The sequence below is a fragment of the Equus caballus genome, chromosome 17 (genome assembly GCF_041296265.1).
Source record: "Equus caballus isolate H_3958 breed thoroughbred chromosome 17, TB-T2T, whole genome shotgun sequence".
Lineage (NCBI taxonomy): Eukaryota > Metazoa > Chordata > Mammalia > Perissodactyla > Equidae > Equus > Equus caballus.
In genome coordinates this window covers 7,496,105-7,518,972 of record NC_091700.1, presented here as the reverse complement: position 1 = coordinate 7,518,972, position 22,868 = coordinate 7,496,105, and positions in this window count along the sequence as shown.

Sequence of the window (22,868 nt, the reverse complement as noted above, 5' to 3'; positions counted from 1 at the left end):
CTTGGAGGACTCTCTGGGATGACCTGCCGGGCATGCCGGAAACACCTCTCAGACGTGCCAGAACCATGTGGCGGACAGTCCGGAATCACCTGTTGGGCATGCGCAACCACCTCTGAGACGTACCAGAACCACATGCCGTGCAGGCTGGAACCAGCTACCGGACAGACCGGAATCACCTTTCGGGCATGCCGGAACCACCTGTCAGATGTGCCAGAAACACGTGCCGGAGACGCCGGAAGCACCTGCCAAGCACGTTGGAACCACCTGCTCAACTCGCCTGAACCACCTGACGGACATGCCAAAATCACCTGCCGACTATGCCAGAACACCTTGGCGAACACTCCGGAATCACTTGCCGGGCATGCAGGAACCACCTCTCAGACATGCCAGAACCCCGTGCCAATGACCCCGGAAGCACCAGCCGAGCACGCCGGAACCACCTGCTCGACTCGCCAGAACCACCTGCCGATCACGCAAAAATCACCTGCCGGCTACGCCACAACCAGTTGGTGAACACTTTGGAATCACCTGCCGGGCTTGCTGGAACCACCTGCCGGTCATGCCAAAATCACCTGCCAACGACGCCAGAACCGCTTGGCGGACACTGCGGAAACACCTGTCGGGCCGGCTGGAACCACATCTCAGACGTGCCAGAAACGTGCTCATGAGATGCTGGAAACACACCCCGAACAGACGGATACCACCTGCCAGAACCGCCTTAACCACCTGCTGAGCACGCCGGAACCACCTGCTCGACTCACCGGTACCACCTCCCTGACACGCCGAAATCACCTGCTGGGTATGCCAGAACCACTTGGACGACTCTCCGAAATGACCTGCCGGGCAGGTTGGAACCACCTCTCAGATGTGCCAGAAGCACGTGGCGGACAGTCCGGAATCACCTGTTGGGCATACGCAACCACCTCTGACACGTACCAGAACCACGTGCCGTGCACGCAGGAACCACCTACCGGACAGACCGGAATCAACTTTTGGGCATGCCGGAACCACCAGTCAGATGTGCCAGAAACACGTGCCGGAGACGCCGGAAGCACCTGCCGAGCACGTCGCAACCACCTGCTCAACTCGCCTGAACCACCTGCCGGACACGCCAAAATCACCTGCCCGCTACACCAGCACCACTTCGGGGACAAGCCGGAATCACGTGAGGGGCATGCCGGCACAGCCTCTCAGACTGAACCTCGTGCCGGACACCACAGAACCACCTGCCGGACAGACCGGAACCACCTGCCGGACACGCCGGAACCACCGGCTCGACCCGCCGGAACGACCGCTGGACATGCAAAATCACCTGCCGGCTACGCCGGAAACACTTGGCGAACACTCCGGAATCGCCTGCCGGGCATGCCGGAACCACCTCTCAGATATGCCAGAACCACGTGCCAATGACCCCAGAAGCACCTGCCGAGCACGCCGGAACCACCTGCTCGACTCGCCAGAACCACCTGCCGGACACGCAAAAATCACCTGCCGGCTACGCCACAACCAGTTGGGGAACACTTCGGAATCACCTGCCGGGCTTGCTGGAACCACCTGCCGGTCATGCCAAAATCACCTGCCAACTACGCCAGTACCACTTGGCGGACACTGTGGAAACACCTGTCGGGCCGGCCGGAACCACATCTCAGACGTGCCAGAACCATGTGCATGAGATCCTGGAACCACACACCGAACAGACGGAAAACACCTGCCAGACCCGTCTGAACAACCTGCCGAGCACGCCGGAGCCACCTGCTCGACTCGCCGGAACCACCTACCTGACATGCCCAAATCACCAGCCGGGTATGCCAGAACCACTTGGCGGACACTCCGGAATCATCTGCCGGACATGCCGGAACCAGCTCTCAGACACACCAGAACCACGTGCCGGAGACGCCGGAAGCACCTGCCGAGCATGCCGGAGCCACCTGCTCGACTCGCCAGAAACACCTGCCGGACATGCCAAAATCACCTGCCGGGTACAACAGAACCACCTGCCGGACACTCCGAAATCACCTGTCGCGCATGCCGGAAAAACCTCTCAGACGTGCCGGAAGCACGTGCCGGACACGCCGGAATCACCTACCGGACAGACCGGAACCACCTGCCGAGCACGCCGGAGCCACCTGTTCGACTCGCTGGAACAACCTGCCGGACAGGCCAATATCAACTGCTGGCTATGCCAGAACCACCTGGGGGACGGTCCGGAATCACCTGCCAGCCATGGCGGAACCACCTCTCAGACGTACCAGAACCACCTGCCGGAGAAGCTGGAAACACGTCCTGGACAGTCTGGAACCACCTGCCGGCCAAGCCTGAACCACCTGCCAAGCACAACGGAACCACCTGCCAGACACGCCAAAATCACCTGCGTGTTATGCCAGAACCACTTGGAGGACTCTCTGGGATGACCTGCCGGGCATGCCGGAAACACCTCTCAGACGTGCCAGAACCATGTGGCGGACAGTCCGGAATCACCTGTTGGGCATGCGCAACCACCTCTGAGACGTACCAGAACCACATGCCGTGCAGGCTGGAACCAGCTACCGGACAGACCGGAATCACCTTTCGGGCATGCCGGAACCACCTGTCAGATGTGCCAGAAACACGTGCCGGAGACGCCGGAAGCACCTGCCAAGCACGTTGGAACCACCTGCTCAACTCGCCTGAACCACCTGACGGACATGCCAAAATCACCTGCCGACTATGCCAGAACACCTTGGCGAACACTCCGGAATCACTTGCCGGGCATGCAGGAACCACCTCTCAGACATGCCAGAACCCCGTGCCAATGACCCCGGAAGCACCAGCCGAGCACGCCGGAACCACCTGCTCGACTCGCCAGAACCACCTGCCGATCACGCAAAAATCACCTGCCGGCTACGCCACAACCAGTTGGTGAACACTTTGGAATCACCTGCCGGGCTTGCTGGAACCACCTGCCGGTCATGCCAAAATCACCTGCCAACGACGCCAGAACCGCTTGGCGGACACTGCGGAAACACCTGTCGGGCCGGCTGGAACCACATCTCAGACGTGCCAGAAACGTGCTCATGAGATGCTGGAAACACACCCCGAACAGACGGATACCACCTGCCAGAACCGCCTTAACCACCTGCTGAGCACGCCGGAACCACCTGCTCGACTCACCGGTACCACCTCCCTGACACGCCGAAATCACCTGCTGGGTATGCCAGAACCACTTGGACGACTCTCCGAAATGACCTGCCGGGCAGGTTGGAACCACCTCTCAGATGTGCCAGAAGCACGTGGCGGACAGTCCGGAATCACCTGTTGGGCATACGCAACCACCTCTGACACGTACCAGAACCACGTGCCGTGCACGCAGGAACCACCTACCGGACAGACCGGAATCAACTTTTGGGCATGCCGGAACCACCAGTCAGATGTGCCAGAAACACGTGCCGGAGACGCCGGAAGCACCTGCCGAGCACGTCGCAACCACCTGCTCAACTCGCCTGAACCACCTGCCGGACACGCCAAAATCACCTGCCCGCTACACCAGCACCACTTCGGGGACAAGCCGGAATCACGTGAGGGGCATGCCGGCACAGCCTCTCAGACTGAACCTCGTGCCGGACACCACAGAACCACCTGCCGGACAGACCGGAACCACCTGCCGGACACGCCGGTACCACCGGCTCGACCCGCCGGAACGACCGCTGGACATGCAAAATCACCTGCCGGCTACGCCGGAAACACTTGGCGAACACTCCGGAATCGCCTGCCGGGCATGCCGGAACCACCTCTCAGATATGCCAGAACCACGTGCCAATGACCCCGGAAGCACCTGCCGAGCACGCCGGAACCACCTGCTCGACTCGCCAGAACCACCTGCCGGACCCGCCAAAATCACCTGCCGGCTACGCCACAACCAGTTGGGGAACACTTCGGAATCACCTGCCGGGCTTGCTGAAACCACCTGCCGGTCATGCCAAAATCACCTGCCAACTACGCCAGTACCACTTGGCGGACACTGTGGAAACACCTGTCGGGCCGGCCGGAACCACATCTCAGACGTGCCAGAACCATGTGCATGAGATCCTGGAACCACACACCGAACAGACGGAAAACACCTGCCAGACCCGTCTGAACAACCTGCCGAGCACGCCGGAGCCACCTGCTCGACTCGCCGGAACCACCTACCTGACATGCCCAAATCACCAGCCGGGTATGCCAGAACCACTTGGCGGACACTCCGGAATCATCTGCCGGACATGCCGGAACCAGCTCTCAGACACACCAGAACCACGTGCCGGAGACGCCGGAAGCACCTGCCGAGCATGCCGGAGCCACCTGCTCGACTCGCCAGAAACACCTGCCGGACATGCCAAAATCACCTGCCGGGTACAACAGAACCACCTGCCGGACACTCCGAAATCACCTGTCGCGCATGCCGGAAAAACCTCTCAGACGTGCCGGAAGCACGTGCCGGACACGCCGGAATCACCTACCGGACAGACCGGAACCACCTGCCGAGCACGCCGGAGCCACCTGTTCGACTCGCTGGAACCACCTGCCGGACAGGCCAATATCAACTGCTGGCTATGCCAGAACCACCTGGGGGACGGTCCGGAATCACCTGCCAGCCATGGCGGAACCACCTCTCAGACGTACCAGAACCACCTGCCGGAGAAGCTGGAAACACGTCCTGGACAGTCTGGAACCACCTGCCGGCCAAGCCTGAACCACCTGCCAAGCACAACGGAACAACCTGCCAGACACGCCAAAATCACCTGCGTGTTATGCCAGAACCACTTGGAGGACTCTCTGGGATGACCTGCCGGGCATGCCGGAAACACCTCTCAGACGTGCCAGAACCATGTGGCGGACAGTCCGGAATCACCTGTTGGGCATGCGCAACCACCTCTGAGACGTACCAGAACCACATGCCGTGCAGGCTGGAACCAGCTACCGGACAGACCGGAATCACCTTTCGGGCATGCCGGAACCACCTGTCAGATGTGCCAGAAACACGTGCCGGAGACGCCGGAAGCACCTGCCAAGCACGTTGGAACCACCTGCTCAACTCGCCTGAACCACCTGACGGACATGCCAAAATCACCTGCCGACTATGCCAGAACACCTTGGCGAACACTCCGGAATCACTTGCCGGGCATGCAGGAACCACCTCTCAGACATGCCAGAACCCCGTGCCAATGACCCCGGAAGCACCAGCCGAGCACGCCGGAACCACCTGCTCGACTCGCCAGAACCACCTGCCGATCACGCAAAAATCACCTGCCGGCTACGCCACAACCAGTTGGTGAACACTTTGGAATCACCTGCCGGGCTTGCTGGAACCACCTGCCGGTCATGCCAAAATCACCTGCCAACGACGCCAGAACCGCTTGGCGGACACTGCGGAAACACCTGTCGGGCCGGCTGGAACCACATCTCAGACGTGCCAGAAACGTGCTCATGAGATGCTGGAAACACACCCCGAACAGACGGATACCACCTGCCAGAACCGCCTTAACCACCTGCTGAGCACGCCGGAACCACCTGCTCGACTCACCGGTACCACCTCCCTGACACGCCGAAATCACCTGCTGGGTATGCCAGAACCACTTGGACGACTCTCCGAAATGACCTGCCGGGCAGGTTGGAACCACCTCTCAGATGTGCCAGAAGCACGTGGCGGACAGTCCGGAATCACCTGTTGGGCATACGCAACCACCTCTGACACGTACCAGAACCACGTGCCGTGCACGCAGGAACCACCTACCGGACAGACCGGAATCAACTTTTGGGCATGCCGGAACCACCAGTCAGATGTGCCAGAAACACGTGCCGGAGACGCCGGAAGCACCTGCCGAGCACGTCGCAACCACCTGCTCAACTCGCCTGAACCACCTGCCGGACACGCCAAAATCACCTGCCCGCTACACCAGCACCACTTCGGGGACAAGCCGGAATCACGTGAGGGGCATGCCGGCACAGCCTCTCAGACTGAACCTCGTGCCGGACACCACAGAACCACCTGCCGGACAGACCGGAACCACCTGCCGGACACGCCGGAACCACCGGCTCGACCCGCCGGAACGACCGCTGGACATGCAAAATCACCTGCCGGCTACGCCGGAAACACTTGGCGAACACTCCGGAATCGCCTGCCGGGCATGCCGGAACCACCTCTCAGATATGCCAGAACCACGTGCCAATGACCCCGGAAGCACCTGCCGAGCACGCCGGAACCACCTGCTCGACTCGCCAGAACCACCTGCCGGACACGCAAAAATCACCTGCCGGCTACGCCACAACCAGTTGGGGAACACTTCGGAATCACCTGCCGGGCTTGCTGGAACCACCTGCCGGTCATGCCAAAATCACCTGCCAACTACGCCAGTACCACTTGGCGGACACTGTGGAAACACCTGTCGGGCCGGCCGGAACCACATCTCAGACGTGCCAGAACCATGTGCATGAGATGCTGGAACCACACCCCGAACAGACGGAAAACACCTGCCAGACCCGTCTGAACAACCTGCCGAGCACGCCGGAGCCACCTGCTCGACTCGCCGGAACCACCTACCTGACATGCCCAAATCACCAGCCGGGTATGCCAGAACCACTTGGCGGCCACTCCGGGATCATCTGCCGGACATGCCGGAACCAGCTCTCAGACACACCAGAACCAAGTGCCGGAGACGCCGGAAGCACCTGCCTAGAATGCCGGAGCCACCTGCTCGACTCACCAGAAACACCTGCCGGACACGCCAAAATCACCTGCCGGGTACGCCAGAACCAGCTGGCGGACACTCCGAAACCACCTGTCGCGCATGCCGGAACCACCTCTCAGACGTGCCGGAAGCACGTGCCGGACACGCCGGAAACACCTACCGGACAGACCGGAACCACCTGCCGAGCACGCCGGAGCCACCTGTTCGACTCGCTGGAACCACCTGCCGGACAGGCCAATATCAACTGCTGGCTATGCCAGAACCACCTGGGGGACAGTCCGGGATCACCTGCCAGCCATGGCGGAACCACCTCTCAGACGTACCAGAACCACCTGCCGGAGAAGCTGCAAACACGTCCTGGACAGACTGGAACCACGTGACGGCCATGCCTGAACCACCTGCCGAGCACGGCGGAACCACCTGCCGGACACGCCAAAATCACCTGCAGGCTACGCCAGAACCACTTGGACGACTCTCCGAAATGACCTGCCGGGCATGTTGGAACCACCTCTCAGACGTGCCAGAAGCACGTGGCGGAGAGTCCGGGATCACCTGTTGGGCATACGCAACCACCTCTGAGACGTACCAGAACCACGTGCCGTGCACGCCGGAACCACCTACCGGACAGACCGGAATCAACTTTTGGGCATGCCGGAACCACCAGTCAGATGTGCCAGAAACACGTGCCGGAGACGCCGGAAGCACCTGCCGAGCACGTCGCAACCACCTGCTCAACTCGCCTGAACCACCTGCCGGACACGCCAAAATCACCTGCCCGCTACACCAGCACCACTTCGGGGACAAGCCGGAATCACGTGAGGGGCATGCCGGCACAGCCTCTCAGACTGAACCTCGTGCCGGACACCACAGAACCACCTGCCAGACAGACCGGAACCACCTGCCGGACACGCCGGAACGACGGGCTTGACCCGCCGGAACGACCGCTGGACATGCAAAATCACCTGCCGGCTACGCCGGAAACACTTGGCGAACACTCCGGAATCGCCTGCCGGGCATGCCGGAACCACCTCTCAGATATGTCAGAACCACGTGCCAATGACCCCGGAAGCACCTGCCGAGCACGCCGGAACCACCTGCTCGACTCGCCAGAACCACCTGCCGGACACGCCAAAATCACCTGCCGGCTACGCCACAACCAGTTGGGGAACACTTCGGAATCACCTGCCGGGCTTGCTGGAACCACCTGCCGGTCATGCCAAAATCACCTGCCAACTACGCCAGTACCACTTGGCGGACACTGTGGAAACACCTGTCGGGCCGGCCGGAACCACATCTCAGACGTGCCAGAACCATGTGCATGAGATCCTGGAACCACACACCGAACAGACGGAAAACACCTGCCAGACCCGTCTGAACAACCTGCCGAGCACGCCGGAGCCACCTGCTCGACTCGCCGGAACCACCTACCTGACATGCCCAAATCACCAGCCGGGTATGCCAGAACCACTTGGCGGACACTCCGGAATCATCTGCCGGACATGCCGGAACCAGCTCTCAGACACACCAGAACCACGTGCCGGAGACGCCGGAAGCACCTGCCGAGCATGCCGGAGCCACCTGCTCGACTCGCCAGAAACACCTGCCGGACATGCCAAAATCACCTGCCGGGTACAACAGAACCACCTGCCGGACACTCCGAAATCACCTGTCGCGCATGCCGGAAAAACCTCTCAGACGTGCCGGAAGCACGTGCCGGACACGCCGGAATCACCTACCGGACAGACCGGAACCACCTGCCGAGCACGCCGGAGCCACCTGTTCGACTCGCTGGAACAACCTGCCGGACAGGCCAATATCAACTGCTGGCTATGCCAGAACCACCTGGGGGACGGTCCGGAATCACCTGCCAGCCATGGCGGAACCACCTCTCAGACGTACCAGAACCACCTGCCGGAGAAGCTGGAAACACGTCCTGGACAGTCTGGAACCACCTGCCGGCCAAGCCTGAACCACCTGCCAAGCACAACGGAACAACCTGCCAGACACGCCAAAATCACCTGCGTGTTATGCCAGAACCACCTGGAGGACTCTCTGGGATGACCTGCCGGGCATGCCGGAAACACCTCTCAGACGTGCCAGAACCATGTGGCGGACAGTCCGGAATCACCTGTTGGGCATGCGCAACCACCTCTGAGACGTACCAGAACCACATGCCGTGCAGGCTGGAACCAGCTACCGGACAGACCGGAATCACATTTCGGGCATGCCGGAACCACCTGTCAGATGTGCCAGAAACACGTGCCGGAGACGCCGGAAGCACCTGCCAAGCACGTTGGAACCACCTGCTCAACTCGCCTGAACCACCTGCCGGACATGCCAAAATCACCTGCCGACTATGCCAGAACCACTTGGCGAACACTCCGGAATCACTTGCCGGGCATGCAGGAACCACCTCTCAGACATGCCAGAACCCCGTGCCAATGACCCCGGAAGCACCAGCCGAGCACGCCGGAACCACCTGCTCGACTCGCCAGAACCACCTGCCGATCACGCAAAAATCACCTGCCGGCTACGCCACAACCAGTTGGTGAACACTTTGGAATCACCTGCCGGGCTTGCTGGAACCACCTGCCGGTCATGCCAAAATCACCTGCCAACGACGCCAGAACCGCTTGGCGGACACTGCGGAAACACCTGTCGGGCCGGCTGGAACCACATCTCAGACGTGCCAGAAACGTGCTCATGAGATGCTGGAAACACACCCCGAACAGACGGATACCACCTGCCAGAAACGCCTTAACCACCTGCTGAGCACGCCGGAACCACCTGCTCGACTCACCGGTACCACCTCCCTGACACGCCGAAATCACCTGCTGGGTATGCCAGAACCACCTGGCGGACACTCCGGAATCATCTGCCGGACATGCCGGAACCAGCTCTCAGACACACCAGAACCACGTGCCGGAGATGCAGGAAGCACGTGCCGAGCATGCCGGAGCCACCTGCTCGACTCACCAGAAACACCTGCTGGACACGCCAAAATCACCTGCCGGGTACGCCAGAACCACCTGGCGGACACTCCGAAATCACCTGTCGCGCATGCCGGAACCACCTCTCAGACGTGCCGGAAGCACGTGCCGGACACGCCGGAATCACCTACCGGACAGACCGGAACCACCTGACGAGCACGCCGGAGCCACCTGTTCGACTCGCTGGAACCACCTGCCGGACAGGCCAATATCAACTGCTGGCTATGCCAGAACCACCTGGGGGACGGTCCGGGATCACCTGCCAGCCATGGCGGAACCACCTCTCAGACGTACCAGAACCACCTGCCGGAGAAGCTGGAAACACGTCCTGGACAGACTTGAACCACCTGACGGCCATGCCTGAACCACCTGCCGAGCACGGCGGAACCCCCTGCCGGACGCGCCAAAATCACCTGCGGGCTACGCCAGAACCACTTGGACGACTCTCCGAAATGACCTGCCGGGCAGGTTGGAACCACCTCTCAGATGTGCCAGAAGCACGTGGCGGACAGTCCGGAATCACCTGTTGGGCATACGCAACCACCTCTGACACGTACCAGAACCACCTGCCGGAGAAGCTGGAAACACGTCCTGGACAGACTGGAACCACGTGACGGCCATGCCTGAACCACCTGCCGAGCACGGCGGAACCACCTGCCGGACACGCCAAAATCACCTGCGGGCTATGCCAGAACCACTTGGACGACTCTCCGAAATGACCTGCCGGGCAGGTTGGAACCACCTCTCAGATGTGCCAGAAGCACGTGGCGGACAGTCCGGAATCACCTGTTGGGCATACGCAACCACCTCTGACACGTACCAGAACCACGTGCCGTGCACGCTGGAACCAGCTACCGGACAGACCGGAATCAACTTTTGGGCATGCCGGAACCACCAGTCAGATGTGCCAGAAACACGTGCCAGAGACGCCGGAAGCACCTGCCGAGCACGTCGCAACCACCTGCTCAACTCGCCTGAACCACCTGCCGGACACGCCAAAATCACCTGCCCGCTACACCAGCACCACTTCGGGGACAAGCCAGAATCACGTGAGGGGCATGCCGGCACAGCCTCTCAGACTGAACCTCGTGCCGGACACCACAGAACCACCTGCCGGACAGACCGGAACCACCTGCCGGACACGCCGGAACCACCGGCTCGACCCGCGGGAACGACCGCTGGACATGCAAAATCACCTGCCGGCTACGCCGGAAACACTTGGCGAACAATCCGGAATCGCCTGCCGGGCATGTCGGAACCACCTCTCAGATATGCCAGAACCACGTGCCAATGACCCCGGAAGCACCTGCCGAGCACGCCGGAACCACCTGCTCGACTCGCCAGAACCACCTGCCGGACACGCAGAAATCACCTGCCGGCTACGCCACAACCAGTTGGGGAACACTTCGGAATCACCTGCCGGGCTTGCTGGAACCACCTGCCGGTCATGCCAAAATCACCTGCCAACTACGCCAGTACCACTTGGCGGACACTGTGGAAACACCTGTCGGGCCGGCCGGAACCACATCTCAGACGTGCCAGAACCATGTGCATGAGATGCTGGAACCACACCCCGAACAGACGGAAAACACCTGCCAGACCCGTCTGAACAACCTGCCGAGCACGCCGGAGCCACCTGCTCGACTCGCCGGAACCACCTACCTGACATGCCCAAATCACCAACCGGGTATGCCAGAACCACTTGGCGGACACTCCGGAATCATCTGCCGGACATGCCGGAACCAGCTCTCAGACACAGCAGAACCACGTGCCGGAGACGCCGGAAGCACCTGCCGAGCATTCCGGAGCCACCTGCTCGACTCGCCAGAAACACCTGCCGGACAGGCCAATATCAACTGCTGGCTATGCCAGAACCACCTGGGGGACGGTCCGGAATCACCTGCCAGCCATGGCGGAACCACCTCTCAGACGTACCAGAACCACCTGCCGGAGAAGCTGGAAACACGTCCTGGACAGTCTGGAACCACCTGCCGGCCAAGCCTGAACCACCTGCCAAGCACAACGGAACAACCTGCCAGACACGCCAAAATCACCTGCGTGTTATGCCAGAACCACTTGGAGGACTCTCTGGGATGACCTGCCGGGCATGCCGGAACCACCTCTCAGACGTGCCAGAACCATGTGGCGGACAGTCCGGAATCACCTGTTGGGCATGCGCAACCACCTCTGAGACGTACCAGAACCACATGCCGTGCAGGCTGGAACCACCTACCGGACAGACCGGAAACACCTTTCGGGCATGCCGGAACCACCTGTCAGATGTGCCAGAAACACGTGCCGGAGACGCCGGAAGCACCTGCCAAGCTCGTTGGAACCACCTGCTCAACTCGCCTGAACCACCTGCCGGACATGCCAAAATCACCTGCCGACTATGCCAGAACCACTTGGCGAACACTCCGGAATCACTTGCCGGGCATGCAGGAACCACCTCTCAGACATGCCAGAACCCCGTGCCAATGACCCCGGAAGCACCAGCCGAGCACGCCGGAACCACCTGCTCGACTCGCCAGAACCACCTGCCGATCACGCAAAAATCACCGGCCGGCTACGCCACAAGCAGTTGGTGAACGCTTTGGAATCACCTGCCGGGCTTGCTGGAACCACCTGCCGGTCATGCCAAAATCACCTGCCAACGACGCCAGAACCGCTTGGCGGACACTGCGGAAACACCTGTCGGGCCGGCTGGAACCACATCTCAGACGTGCCAGAAACGTGTTCATGAGATGCTGGAACCACACCCCGAACAGACGGATACCACCTGCCAGAACCGCCTTAACCACCTGCTGAGCACGCCGGAACCACCTGCTCGACTCACCGGTACCACCTCCCTGACACGCCAAAATCACCTGCTGGGTATGCCAGAACCACCTGGCGGACACTCCGGAATCATCTGCCGGACATGCCGGAACCAGCTCTCAGACACACCAGAACCACGTGCCGGAGATGCCGGAAGCACCTGCCGAGCATGCCGGAGCCACCTGCTCGACTCACCAGAAACACCTGCCGGACACGCCAAAATCACCTGCCGGGTATGCCAGAACCACCTGGCGGACACTCCGAAATCACCTGTCGCGCATGCCGGAACCACCTCTCAGACGTGCCGGAAGCACGTGCCGGACACGCCGGAATCACCTACCGGACAGACCGGAACCACCTGACGAGCACACCGGAGCCACCTGTTCGACTCGCTGGAACCACCTGCCGGACAGGCCAATATCAACTGCTGGCTATGCCAGAACCACCTGGGGGACGGTCCGGGATCACCTGCCAGCCATGGCGGAACCACCTCTCAGACGTACCAGAACCACCTGCCGGAGAAGCTGGAAACACGTCCTGGACAGACTGGAACCACGTGACGGCCATGCCTGAACCACCTGCCGAGCACGGCGGAACCACCTGCCGGACACGCCAAAATCACCTGCGGGCTACGCCAGAACGACTTGGACGACTCTCCGAAATGACCTGCCGGGCATGTTGGAACCACCTCTCAGACGTGCCAGAAGCACGTGGCGGACAGTCCGGGATCACCTGTTGGGCATACGCAACCACCTCTGAGACGTACCAGAACCACGTGCCGTGCACGCCGGAACCACCTACCGGACAGACCGGAATCAACTTTTGGGCATGCCGGAACCACCAGTCAGATGTGCCAGAAACACGTGCCGGAGACGCCGGAAGCACCTGCCGAGCACGTCGCAACCACCTGCTCAACTCGCCTGAACCACCTGCCGGACACGCCAAAATCACCTGCCCGCTACACCAGCACCACTTCGGGGACAAGCCGGAATCACGTGAGGGGCATGCCGGCACAGCCTCTCAGACTGAACCTCGTGCCGGACACCACAGAACCACCTGCCAGACAGACCGGAACCACCTGCCGGACACGCCGGAACGACGGGCTTGACCCGCCGGAACGACCGCTGGACATGCAAAATCACCTGCCGGCTACGCCGGAAACACTTGGCGAACACTCCGGAATCACCTGCCGGGCATGCCGGAACCACCTCTCAGATACGTCAGAACCACGTGCCAATGACCCCGGAAGCACCTGCCGAGCACGCCGGAACCACCTGCTCGACTCGCCAGAACCACCTGCCGGACACGCAGAAATCACCTGCCGGCTACGCCACAACCAGCTGGGGAACACTTCGGAATCACCTGCCGGGCTTGCTGGAACCACCTGCCGGTCATGCCAAAATCACCTTCCAACTACGCCAGTACCACTTGGCGGACATTGTGGAAACACCTGTCGGGCCGGACGGAACCACGTCTCAGACGTGCCAGAACCATGTGCATGAGAGGCTGGAACCACACCCCGAACAGACGGAAAACACCTGCCAGACCCGTCTGAACAACCTGCCGAGCACGCAGGAGCCACCTGCTCGACTTGCCGGAACCACCTACCTGACATGCCCAAATCACCAGCCGGGTATGCCAGAACCACTTGGCGGACACTCCGGAATCATCTGCCGGACATGCCGGAACCAGCTCTCAGACACACCAGAACCACGTGCCAGAGACGCCGGAAGCACCTGCCGAGCATGCCGGAGCCACCTGCTCGACTCGCCAGAAACACCTGCCGGACACGCCAAAATCACCTGCCGGGTATGCCAGAACCACCTGGCGGACACTACGGAATCACCTGCCGCCCATGCCGGGAGGACGTGCCAGACACGCCGCAAACACCTACCGGACAGACCGGAACCACCTGCCAAGAACGTCGGAGCCACCTGTTCGACTCGCTGGAACCACCTGCCGGACAGGCCATTATCAACTGCTGGCTATGCCAGAACCACCTGGGGGACGGTCCGGGATCACCTGCCAGCCATGGCGGAACCACCTCTCAGACGTACCAGAACCACCTGCCGGAGAAGCTGGAAACACGTCCTGGACTGACTGGAACCACGTGACGGCCATGCCTGAACCACCTGCCGAGCACGGCGGAACCACCTGCCGGACACGCCAAAATCACCTGCGGGCTACGCCAGAACCACTTGGACGACTCTCCGAAATGACCTGCCGGGCAGGTTGGAACCACCTCTCAGATGTGCCAGAAGCACGTGGCGGACAGTCCGGAATCACCTGTTGGGCATACGCAACCACCTCTGACACGTACCAGAACCACGTGCCGTGCACGCTGGAACCACCTACCGGACAGACCGGAATCAACTTTTGGGCATGCCGGAACCACCAGTCAGATGTGCCAGAAACACGTGCCGGAGACGCCGGAAGCACCTGCCGAGCACGTCGCAACCACCTGCTCAACTCGCCTGAACCACCTGCCGGACACGCCAAAATCACCTGCCCGCTACACCAGCACCACTTCGGGGACAAGCCGGAATCACGTGAGGGGCATGCCGGCACAGCCTCTCAGACTGAACCTCGTGCCGGACACCACAGAACCACCTGCCGGACAGACCGGAACCACCTGCCGGACACGCCGGAACCACCGGCTCGACCCGCCGGAACGACCGCTGGACATGCAAACTCACCTGCCGGCTACGCCGGAAACACTTGGCGAACACTCCGGAATCGCCTGCCGGGCATGCCGGAACCACCTCTCAGATATGCCAGAACCACGTGCCAATGACCCCGGAAGCACCTGCCGAGCACGCCGGAACCACCTGCTCGACTCGCCAGAACCACCTGCCGGACACGCAGAAATCACCTGCCGGCTACGCCACAACCAGTTGGGGAACACTTCGGAATCACCTGCCGGGCTTGCTGGAACCACCTGCCGGTCATGCCAAAATCACCTGCCAACTACGCCAGTACCACTTGGCGGACACTGTGGAAACACCTGTCGGGCCGGCCGGAACCACATCTCAGACGTGCCAGAACCATGTGCATGAGATGCTGGAACCACACCCCGAACAGACGGAAAACACCTGCCAGACCCGTCTGAACAACCTGCCGAGCACGCCGGAGCCACCTGCTCGACTCGCCGGAACCACCTACCTGACATGCCCAAATCACCAGCCGGGTATGCCAGAACCACTTGGCGGACACTCCGGAATCATCTGCCGGACATGCCGGAACCAGCTCTCAGACACACCAGAACCACGTGCCGGAGACGCCGGAAGCACCTGCCGAGCATGCCGGAGCCACCTGCTCGACTCGCCAGAAACACCTACCGGACATGCCAAAATCACCTGCCGGGTACAACAGAACCAGCTGGCGGACACTCCGAAATCACCTGTCGCGCATGCCGGAAAAACCTCTCAGACGTGCCGGAAGCACGTGCCGGACACGCCGGAATCACCTACCGGACAGACTGGAACCACCTGCCGAGCACGCCGGAGCCACCTGTTCGACTCGCTGGAACCACCTGCCGGACAGGCCAATATCAACTGCTGGCTATGCCAGAACCACCTGGGGGACGGTCCGGAATCACCTGCCAGCCATTGCGGAACCACCTCTCAGACGTACCAGAACCACCTGCCGGAGAAGCTGGAAACACGTCCTGGACAGTCTGGAACCACCTGCCGGCCAAGCCTGAACCACCTGCCAAGCACAACGGAACAACCTGCCAGACACGCCAAAATCACCTGCGTGTTATGCCAGAACCACCTGGAGGACTCTCTGGGATGACCTGCCGGTCATGCCGGAAACACCTCTCAGACGTGCCAGAACCATGTGGCGGACAGTCCGGAATCACCTGTTGGGCATGCGCAACCACCTCTGAGACGTACCAGAACCACATGCCGTGCAGGCTGGAACCACCTACCGGACAGACCGGAAACACCTTTCGGGCATGCCGGAACCACCTGTCAGATGTGCCAGAAACACGTGCCGGAGACGCCGGAAGCACCTGCCAAGCACGTTGGAACCACCTGCTCAACTCGCCTGAACCACCTGCCGGACATGCCAAAATCACCTGCCGACTATGCCAGAACCACTTGCCGAACACTCCGGAATCACTTGCCGGGCATGCAGGAACCACCTCTCAGACATGCCAGAACCCAGTGCCAATGACCCCGGAAGCACCAGCCGAGCACGCCGGAACCACCTGCTCGACTCACTGGTACCACCTCCCTGACACGCCAAAATCACCTGCTGGGTATGCCAGAACCACATGGCGGACACTCCGGAATCATCTGCCGGACATTCCGTAACCAGCTCTCAGACACACCAGACCCAAGTGCCGGAGACGCCGGAAGCACCTGCCGAGCATGCCGGAGCCACCTGCTCGACTCGCCAGAAACACCTGCCGGACACGCCAAAATCACCTGCCGGGTATGCCAGAACCACCTGGCGGACACTACGGAATCACCTGCCGCGCATGCCGGAAGCACGTGCCAGACACGCCGCAAACACCTACCGGACAGACCGGAACCACTGCCAAGAACGCCGGAGCCACCTGTTCGACTCGCTGGAACCACCTGCCGGACAGGCCAATATCAACTGCTGGCTATGCCAGAACCACATGGGGGACAGTCCGGGATCACCTGCCAGCCACGGCGGAACCACCTCTCAGACGTACCAGAACCACCTGCCGGAGAAGCTGGAAACACGTCCTGGACAGACTGGAACCACGTGACGGCCATGCCTGAACCACCTGCCGAGCACGGCCGAACCACCTGCCGGACGTGCCAAAATCACCTGCGGGCTACGCCAGAACCACTTGGACGACTCTCCGAAATGACCTGCCGGGCATGTTGGAACCACCTCTCAGACGTGCCAGAAGCACTTGGCGAACACTCCGGAATCACCTGCCGGGCATGCCGGAACCACCTCTCAGATATGCCAGAACCACGTGAGAATGACCCCGGAAGCACCTGCCGAGCACGCCGGAACCACCTGCTCGACTCGCCAGAACCACCTGCCGGACACGCAGAAATCACCTGCCGGCTACGCCACAACCAGTTGGGGAACACTTCGGAATCACCTGCCGGGCTTGCTGGAACCACCTGCCGGTCATGCCAAAATCACCTGCCAACTACGCCAGTACCACTTGGCGGACACTGTGGAAACACCTGTCGGGCCGGCCGGAAACACATCTCAGACGTGCCAGAACCATGTGCATGAGATGCTGGAACCACACCCCGAACAGACGGAAAACACCTGCCAGACCCGTCTGAACAACCTGCCGAGCACCTACCTGACATGCCCAAATCACCAGCCGGGTATGCCAGAACCACTTGGCGGACACTCCGGAATCATCTGCCGGACATGCCGGAACCAGCTCTCAGACACACCAGAACCAAGTGCCGGAGACGCCGGAAGCACCTGCCGAGCATGCCGGAGCCACCTGCTCGACTCGCCAGAAACACCTGCCGGACACGCCAAAATCACCTGCCGGGTATGCCAGAAGCACCTGGCGGACACTACGGAATCACCTGCCACGCATGCCGGAACCACCTCTCAGACGTGCCGGAAGCACGTGCCGGACATGCCGGAAACACCTACCGGACACACCGGAACCACCTGCCAAGAACGCCGGAGCCACCTGTTCGACTCGCTGGAACCACCTGCCGGACAGGCCAATATCAACTGCTGGCTATGCCAGAACCGCCTGGGGGACAGTCCGGGATCACCTGCCAGCCATGGCGGAACCACCTCTCAGACGTACCAGAACCACCTGCCGGAGAAGCTGGAAACATGTCCTGGACAGTCTGGAACCACCTGCCGGCCAAGCCTGAAACACCTGCGAAGCACCACGGAACAACCTGCCAGACACGCCAAAATCACCTGCGTGTTATGCCAGAACCACTTGGAGGACTCTCTGGGATGACCTGCCGGGCATGCCGGAACCACCTCTCAGACGTGCCAGAACCATGTGGCGGACAGTCCGGAATCACCTGTTGGGCATGCGCAACCACCTCTGAGACGTACCAGAACCACATGCCGTGCAGGCTGGAACCACCTACTGGACAGACCGGAATCAACTTTCGGGCATGCTGGAACCACCTGTCAGATGTGCCAGAAACACGTGCCGGAGACGCCGGAAGCACCTGCCAAGCACGTTGGAACCACCTGCTCAACTCGCCTGAACCAGCTGCCGGACATGCCAAAATCACCTGCCGACTATGCCAGAACCACTTGGCGAACACTCCGGAATCACTTGCCGGGCATGCAGGAACCACCTCTCAGACATGCCAGAACCCCGTGCCAATGACCCCGGAAGCACCAGCCGAGCACGCCGGAACCACCTGCTCGACTCGCCAGAACCACCTGCCGATCACGCAAAAATCACCTGCCGGCTACGCCACAACCAGTTGGTGAACACTTTGGAATCACCTGCCAGGCTTGCTGGAACCACCTGCCAGTCATGCCAAAATCACCTGCCAACTACGCCAGAACCGCTTGGCGGACACTGCGGAAACACCTGTCGGGCCGGCTGGAACCACATCTCAGACGTGCCAGAAACGTGTTCATGAGATGCTGGAACCACACCCCGAACAGACGGATACCACCTGCCAGAACCGCCTGAACCACCTGCCGAGCACGCCGGAACCACCTGCTCGACTCACCGGTACCACCTCCCTGACACGCCAAAATCACCTGCTGGGTATGCCAGAACCACTTGGCGGACACTCCGGAATCATCTGCCTGACATGCCGGAACCAGCTCTCAGACACACCAGAACCAAGTGCCGGAGACGCCGGAAGCACCTGCCGAGCATGCCGGAGCCACCTGCTCGACTCGCCAGAAACACCTGCCGGACACGCCAAAATCACCTGCCGGGTATGCCAGAACCACCTGGCGGACACTACGGAATCACCTGCCGCGCATGCCGGAAGCACGTGCCAGACACGCCGGAAACACCTACTGTACAGACCGGAACCACCTGCCAAGAACGCCGGAGCCACCTGTTTGACTCTCTGGAACCACCTGCCGGACAGGCCAATATCAACTGCTGGCTATGCCAGAACCACCTTGGGGACAGTCCGGGATCACCTGCCAGCCATGGCGGAACCACCTCTCAGACGTGCCAGAACCATGTGGCGGACACGCCAGAATCACATACCGGACAGACCGGAACCACCTGCCGAGCACGCCGGAGCCACCTCTTCGACTCGCTGGAACCACCTCCCGGACAGGCCAATATCAACTGCTGGCTATGCCAGAACCACCTGGGGGACGGTCCGGAATCGCCTGCCAGCCATGGCGGAACCACCTCTCAGACGTACCAGAACCACCTGCCGGAGAAGCTGGAAACACGTCCTGGACAGTCTGGAACCACCTGCCGGCCAAGCCTGAACCACCTGCCAAGCACAACGGAACAACCTGCCAGACACGCCAAAATCACCTGCGTGTTATGCCAGAACCACTTGGAGGACTCTCTGGGATGACCTGCCGGGCACTCCGGAACCACCTCTCAGACGTGCCAGAACCATGTGGCGGATACTCCGGAATCACCTGTTGGGCATGCGCAACCACCTCTGAGACGTACCAGAACCACATGCCGTGCAGGCTGGAACCACCTACCGGACAGACCGGAATCACCTTTCGGGCATGCCGGAACCACCTGTCAGATGTGCCAGAAACACGTGCCGGAGACGCCGGAAGCACCTGCCAAGCACGTTGGAACCACCTGCTCAACTCGCCTGAACCACCTGCCGGACATGCCAAAATCACCTGCCGACTATGCCAGAACCACTTGGCGAACACTCCGGAATCACTTGCCGGGCATGCAGGAACCACCTCTCAGACATGCCAGAACCCCGTGCCAATGACACCGGAAGCACCAGCCGAGCATGCCGGAACCACCTGCTCGACTCGCCAGAACCACCTTCCGATCACGCAAAAATCACCTGCCGGCTACGCCAGAACCACTTGGCGAACACTCCGGAATCAGCTGTCGGGCATGCCAGAACCACCTCTCAGACTTGCCAGAACCATGTTCCGGACACGCCGGTACCACCTGCCTAGTATGCCGGAACCACCTGATCCACTCCCCAGAACCACCTGCTGGACACGCCAGAATCACCTGCCGGCTACGCAAGAACCTCTCGGCAGACACTCCAGAACCACCTGCAGGGCATGCCGGAACCACCTCTCAGAAGTGCCAGAACCACATGCCGGACACTCCGGAATCACCTGCCGGGCATGCCGGAACCATCTCTCAGACGTGCCAGAACCATGTTCTGGACACACCGGTACCACCTGCCGAGCTCGCAGGAACCACCTGCTGGACACGCCAAAATCACCTGCCGGCTACCCCAGAACCACGCGGCAGACACTCCGGAATCACCTGCCGGGCTGGCTGGAACCACCTGCCGGTCACGCCAACATCACCTTTCAGCTACGCCAGAACCACTTGGCGGACACTCCGGAAACACCTGCTCAACTAGCCGGAACCACCTTCCTGACACGCCAAAATCACCTGCCAGGTATACAAGAACCACTTGGCGGACACTCCGGAAACACCTGTCGGGCCGGCCGGAACCACCTCTCAGACGTGCCAGAACCATGTTCCTGAGATGCCGGAACCACTCCCCGAACAGACCGAAACCACCTGCCAGACCCGCCTGAATCCCCTGGCGAGCACGCCTGATCCACCTGCTCAGCTAGCCAGAACCACCTTCCTGACACGCCAAAATCACCTGCCAGGTATACCAGAACCACTTGGTGGACACTCCGGAATCGTCTGCCGGACATGCCAGAACCAGCTCTCAGACACACCAGAACCACGTGCCAGAGACGCCGGAAGCACCAGCTGAGCATGCCTGAGCCACCTGCTCGACTCGCAAGAAACACCTGTCGGACATGCCAAAATCACCTGCAGGGTACGCCAGAAACACTTGGCGGACGCTACGGAATCACCTGTCGGGCGTGACGGAACCACCTCTCAGACTTGCCAGAACCATGTTCTGGACACGCCGGTACCACCTGCCGAGTAAGCCGGAACCAGCTGATCCACTCCCCAGAACCACCTCGTGGACACGCCAAAATCAACTGCCGGCTACGCCAGAACCACTCGGCAGACACTCCGGAATCACATGCCAGGCATTCCGGAACCACCTCTCAGAGGTGCCAGAACCAAATGCCGGAGACTCCGGTATCACCTGCCGGGCATGCCGGAACCACCTCTCAGAGGTGCCAGAACCACATGCCGGACACTCCGGAATCACCTGCCGGGCATGCCGGAACCACCTGCTGGACATGCCGGAACCACCGGCTCGACTCGCCGGAACCATTGTCGTCCATGCAATATCACCTGATGGCTACGCCAGAACCACTTGGCGAACACTCCGGAATCACCTGCCGGGCATGGCGGAACCACCTCTCAGACATGCCGGAACCACATGCCAATGACACCGGAAGCACCTGCCGAGCACGCCAGAACCACCTGCTCGACTCGCCAAAACCACCTGCTGGACACGCCAAAATCACCTGCCGGCTACGCCACAACCATTTGGTGAACTCTTCGGAATCACCTGCCGGGCTGGCTGGAACCACCTGCCGGTCACACCAACATCACCTGCCAGCTATGCCAGAACCACTTGGCGGACACCATGGAAACACCTGTCGGGCCGGCCGGAACCACCTATCAGACGTGCCGGAACCATGTGCCTGAGATGCCGGAACCACACCCCGAACAGACCGAAACCACCTGCCAGACCCGCCTGAACCACCTGCCGAGCACGCCGGAACCACCTACTCGACTCGCTGGAACCACCTACCTGACACGCTAAAATCACCTGCCGGGTATGCCACAACCACTTGGTGGACACTCCAGAATCATCTGCCGGACATGCCAGAACCAGCTCTCAGACACACCAGAACCACGTGCCAGACACGCCGGAAGCACCTGCTGAGCATGCCTGAGCCAAATGCTCGACTTGCCAGAAACACCTGCCAGACACGCCAAAATCACCTGCCGGGTACGCCAGAACCACTTGGCGGACTCTCCGGAATCACCTGTCGGGCATGCCGGAACCACCTCTCAGACTTGCCAGAACCAAGTTCCGGACACGCCGGTACCACCTGCCGAGTATGCCGGAACCACCTGATCCACTCCCAAGAACCACCTGCTGGATACGCCAGAATCACCTGCCGGCTACTCCAGAACCACTCGGCAGACACTCCGTAACCAACTGCCGGGCATGCCGGAACCACCTCTCAGAGGTGCGAGAACCACATGCCGGACACTCCGGAATCACCTGCCGGGCATGCCGGAACCATCTCTCAGACGTGCCAGAACCAT